Source organism: Cherax quadricarinatus, chromosome 62 (assembly GCF_038502225.1).
Source record: "Cherax quadricarinatus isolate ZL_2023a chromosome 62, ASM3850222v1, whole genome shotgun sequence".
Lineage (NCBI taxonomy): Eukaryota > Metazoa > Arthropoda > Malacostraca > Decapoda > Parastacidae > Cherax > Cherax quadricarinatus.
In genome coordinates this window covers 15,218,945-15,224,944 of record NC_091353.1, presented here as the reverse complement: position 1 = coordinate 15,224,944, position 6,000 = coordinate 15,218,945, and positions in this window count along the sequence as shown.

The following is a 6,000-nucleotide window of genomic DNA, read 5'->3' as shown; positions in this document are numbered from 1 at the left end:
GGTCGTAAACTCTGCTCCAGTGTTTCTCATACATACAGCATTTAGCAATTAGAAGAAAGACAGTTAGTAGGGAAATGGAAGGTAGCCTTGGTAGGATATGTGCGTGCACAGGAGTAGGTGAGGCATAGCGACTACAGAACTGACAGTAATTTTAAGCACACAAAGACAGTGCACAGTGGGAACCAAGTGATTGGGTGCACATGCAGTACATATGTAGTACATAAGTACTTTTACCATCCTATGGAGAGGGAGCATGGACACGGGGGTCGTCCCACAGTTACTAAAAACAACAGACATAGCCCCACTCCACAAAGGGGACAGTAAAGCAATAGCAAAGAACAACAGACCGATAGCACTAACATCCCATATCATAAAAATCTTTGAAAGGGTCCTAAGAAGCAAGATCACCACCCATCTAGATACCCATCAGTTACACAACCCAGAGCAGGTCGCTCCTGTCTGTCCCAACTACTGGACCACTATGACAAGGTCCTAGATGCACTAGAAGACAAAAAGAATGCAGATGTAATATATACAGACTGCAAAAGCCTTCGACAAGTGTGACCATGGCGTAATAGCGCACAAAATGCGTGCTAAAGGAATAACAGGAAAAGTTGGTAGATTGATCTATAATTTCCTCACAAACAGAATGCAAAGAGTAGTAGTCAACAGAGTAAAGTCTCAGGTGGCTACGGTGAAAAGCTCTGTTCCACAAGGCACAGTACTCGCTCCCATCTTGTTTCTCATCCTCATATCTGACATAGACAACGATGTCAGCCACAGCATCGTGTCTTCCTTTGAAGATGACACCCGAATCTACATGACAGTGTCTTCCATTGCAGACAATGCAAGGCTCCAGGCGGACATCAACCAAATCTTTCAATGGGCTGCAGAAAACAATATGAAGTTCAACGCTGAGAAATTTCAATTACTCCGATATGGTAAACATGAGGAAATTAAAATTACATCAGAGTATAAAACAAATTCCAGCCACACAATAGAGCGAAAAACCAACGTCAAAGACCTGGGAGTGATCATGTCGGAGGATCTCACCTTCAAGAACCATAACATTGTATCAATCACATCTGCTAGAAAAATGACAGAATGGATAATGAGAACCTTCAAAACTAGGGATGCCAAGTCCATGATGACACTCTTCAGGTCGCTTGTTCTATCTAGGCTGGAGTATTGTTGCACACTAACAGCACCTTTCAAAGGCAGGTGAAATTGCTGACCTAGCAATTGTACAGAGAACCTTCATGGCACGCATAATGGAGATAAAACACCTCAATTACTGGGAACGCTTGAATTTCCTGAACCTGTACTCCCTGGAACGCAGGCGGGAGAGATACATGATTATATACACTTGGAAAATCCTAGAGGGACTAGTACCGAACTTGCATACAAAAATCACTCACAATGAAAGCAAAAGACTTGGGAGGCGATGCAACATCCCCCAATGAAAAGCAGGGTGTCACTAGCATGTTAAGAGACAATACAATAAGTGTCAGGGGCCCAAGACTGTTCAACTGCCTCCCAGCATACATAAGGGGGATTACCAATAGACCCCTGACTGTCTTCAAGCAGGCACTGGACAAGCACCTAAAGTCGGTACCTGACCAGCCCGGCTGTGGCTCGTATGTTGGATTGCATGCAGCCAGCAGTAACAGCCTGGCTGATCAGGCTCTGATCCACCATGAGGCCTGGTCACAGACTGGGCTGTGGGGGCATTGACCCTCATAACTCTCTCCAGGTAAACTCCAGGTAATAAGGACTATACACACATTAACTCATAAACACACACAAGCACACACTCCGGGCCTAACCCATACTCTCTCCCAAAGGGTCTCCCACCTCACATACTCAGGCATTACCCCCACCCCCTATCCCCACCCACCTCCTACCCTCCTGAGCCTCTGAAACTCTACCCATCCCTACCACAGACACACCCAAGCACATACCCATGCACAACCCATACACACACTCCAACACTCGCGCATGCGCGTCGGAGGTGAGGGCTAATGACTACAGAACTGACCGTAATTTAAAGCACACAAAGACAGTGCACAGTGGGAACCAACTCATCCCTTTCCTCTCTCCCCTTGCATCCCTAATTCTTCTTCCCCTCTGCCACTGTCCCCCTCCCCACTCTGTATCCTTCTTCTTCCTCTCCCCGCCTCCTTCCCCTTTCCCTCCCTATAACAAACACCCACCTTCACACCCACCTTCACACCCACCTTCACACCCACACACACACACACACACACACACACACACACACACACACACACACACACACACACACACACACACACACACACACACACACACACACGCACACACACACACACACACACCATGTGAGGAGCTGAACAGGAGATTTAAGGAAGTTTTTACAGTAGAGACAGGAAGGGCTGAGGGAATATACCAACAAGTGTTGGATGACATACGAACAACCGAGGAGGAGGTGAAGAAGCTCCTAAGTGACCTTGACACCTCAAAGGCGATGGGACCGGACAACATCTCCCCATGGGTCCTTAGAGAAGGAGCAGAGATGCTGTGCGTGCCTCTAACCACAATCTTCAACACATCCCTTGAAACTGGGCAACTACCTGAGAAATGGAAGACAGCTAATGTAGTCCCCATATTTAAGAAAGGAAACAGAAATGAGGTGCTAAACTACAGACCTGTGTCTCTGACATGTATTGTGTGCAAAGTCATGGAGAAGATTATCAGGAGGAGAGTGGTCGAACACCTGGAAAGGAACAAGATTATAAATGAAAACCAGCATGGGTTCATGGAAGGCAAATCGTGTATCACAAACCTCCTGGAATTTTATGACAAGGTAACAGAAGTAAGACACGAGAGAGAGGGGTGGGTAGATTGCGTTTTCCTAGACTGCAGGAAGGCCTTTGACACAGTTCCCCACAAGAGATTAGTGCAGAAGCTGGAGGATCAGGCGCATGTAACAGGGAGGGCACTGCAATGGATCAGGGAATACCTGACAGGGAGGCAGCAACGAGTCATGGTACATGAAGAGGTATCACAGTGGGCGTCTGTGACAAGCAGGATCCCACAGGGGTCAGTTCAAGGACCAGTGCTATTTTTGATATGTGAACGACATAATGGAAGGAATAGACTCTGAAGTGTCCCTGTTCGCAGATGATGTGAAGTTGATGAGAAGAATTAAATCGGATGAGGATGAGGCAGGACTGCAAAGAGACCTGAACAGGCTGGACATGTGGTCCAGTAACTGGCTTCTCGAATTCAATCCAGCCAAATGCAAAGTCATGAAGATTGGGGAGGGGCAAAGAAGACCGCAGACAGAGTATAGGCTAGGTGGACAAAGACTACAGACCTCACTCAGGGAGAAAGACCTTGGGGTGACCATAACACCGAGCACGTCACCGGAGGCACACATCAACCAAATAACTGCTGCAGCATACAGGCGCCTGGCAAACCTGAAAATAGCGTTCCGATACCTTAATAAGGAATCGTTCAAGACACTGTACACTGTGTATGTTAGGCCCATACTGGAGTATGCAGCACCAGTCTGGAACCCACACCTGGTCAAGCACGTCAAGAAGTTAGAGAAAGTACAAAGGTTTGCAACAAGGCTAGTCCCAGAGCTCAGGGGAATGTCGTACGAGGAAAGGTTGAGGGAAATCGGACTGACGACACTGGAGGACAGAAGGGTCAGGGGAGACATGATAACGACATACAAGATACTGCAGGGAATAGACAAGGTGGACAGAGATAGGATGTTCCAGAGAGGGGACACAGGGACAAGGGGTCACAACTGGAAGCTGAAGACTCAGACGAGTCACAGGGACGTTAGGAAGTATTTCTTCAGTCATAGAGTTGTCAGCAAGTGGAATAGCCTAGCAAGTGAAGTAGTGGAGGCAGGAACCATACATAGTTTTAAGAAGAGGTATGACAAAGCTCAGGAAGCAGAGAGAGAGAGGACCCAGTAGCGATCAGTGAAGAGGCAGGGCCAGGAGCTGAGTCTCGACCCCTGCAACCACAATTAGGTGAGTACAATTAGGTGAGTACACACACACACACACACACACACACACACACACACACACACACACACACACCCCACATGGGGTGCCAAGATACATGGAGGGCTAAGATGATGGAGGTGGTACTGGAAAACTTCATGTGCCAACACGTAAGGGACACTACAAGAGAGAGAGGAGAGGATGAACCAGCAAGGCTGGACTTAGTATTCCACTTGAGTAGTGCAGATATCGAGGACATCACATATGAAAGACCCCTTGGGGCCAGTGACCATGTGGTTTTAAGCTTCGAATACACAGTAGAGCTACAAGTGGAGGGAGAAGCAGGAAGGCCAGGACGAATGAAGCCAAACTACAAGAAAGGGGACTACACAGGAATGAGGAACTACCTGAACGAGGTTCAGTGGGACAGAGAACTGGCAGGGAAGCCAGTTAATGAGATGATGGAATATGTAGCAACAAAATGCAAGGAGGCTGAGGAGAGGTTTGTACCCAAGGGTAACAGGAATAATGAAAAAGCCAGGATGAGCCCATGGTTTACCCAAAGGTGCAGGGAGGCAAAAACCAAGTGTGCTAGGGAATGGAAGAAATATAGAAGGCAAAGGACCCAGGAGAATAAGGAGAACAGTCGTAGAGCCAGAAACGAATATGCACAGATAAGAAGGGAGGCCCAAAGACAATATGAAAATGACATAGCAGCGAAAGCTAAATCTGACCCGAAACTGTTGTACAGCCACATCAGGAGGAAAACAACAGTCAAGGACCAGGTAATCAGGCTAAGGAAGGAAGGAGGAGAGACAACAAGAAATGACCGTGAAGTATGTGAAGAACTCAACAAGAGATTCAAAGAAGTGTTCACAGAGGAGACAGAAGGGACTCCAGAAAGACGGAGAGGTGGGGCACACCACCAAGTGCTGGACACAGTGCACACAACCGAGGAAGAAGTGAAGAGACTTCTGAGTGAGCTAGATACCTCAAAGGCAATGGGGCCAGATAACATCTCCCCATGGGTATTGAGAGAGGGAGCAGAGGTGCTATGTGTACCCCTAACAACAATATTCAATACATCTATCGAAACAGGGAGATTGCCTGAGGCATGGAAGACAGCAAATGTAGTCCCAATCTTTAAAAAAGGAGACAGACATGAAGCATTAAACTACAGACCAGTGTCACTGACATGTATAGTATGCAAAATCATGGAGAAGATTATCAGGAGAAGAGTGGTGGAACACCTAGAAAGGAACGATCTCATCAACAGCAGCCAACATGGCTTCAGGGACGGGAAATCCTGTGTCACAAACCTACTGGAGTTCTATGACATGGTGACAGCAGTAAGACAAGAGAGAGAGGGGTGGGTGGATTGCATTTTCTTGGACTGCAAGAAGGCGTTTGACACAGTTCCACACAAGAGATTGGTGCAAAAACTGGAGGACCAAGCAGGGATAACAGGGAAGGCACTACAATGGATCAGGGAATACTTGTCAGGAAGACAGCAGCGAGTCATGGTACGTGGCGAGGTGTCAGAGTGGGCACCTGTGACCAGTGGGGTCCCGCAGGGGTCAGTCCTAGGACCAGTGCTGTTTCTGGTATTTGTGAACGACATGACGGAAGGAATAGACTCTGAGGTGTCCCTGTTTGCAGATGACGTGAAGTTGATGAGAAGAATTCACTCGATCGAAGACCAGGCAGAACTACAAAGGGATCTGGACAGGCTGCAGACCTGGTCCAGCAATTGGCTCCTGGAGTTCAATCCCACCAAGTGCAAAGCCATGAAGATTGGGGAAGGGCAAAGAAGGCCGCAGACGGAGTACAGTCTAGGGGGTCAGAGACTACAAACCTCACTCAAGGAAAAAGATCTTGGGGTGAGTATAACACCAGGCACATCTCCTGAAGCGCACATCAACCAAATAACTGCTGCAGCATATGGGCGCCTAGCAAACCTCAGAACAGCATTCCGACATCTTAATAAGGAATC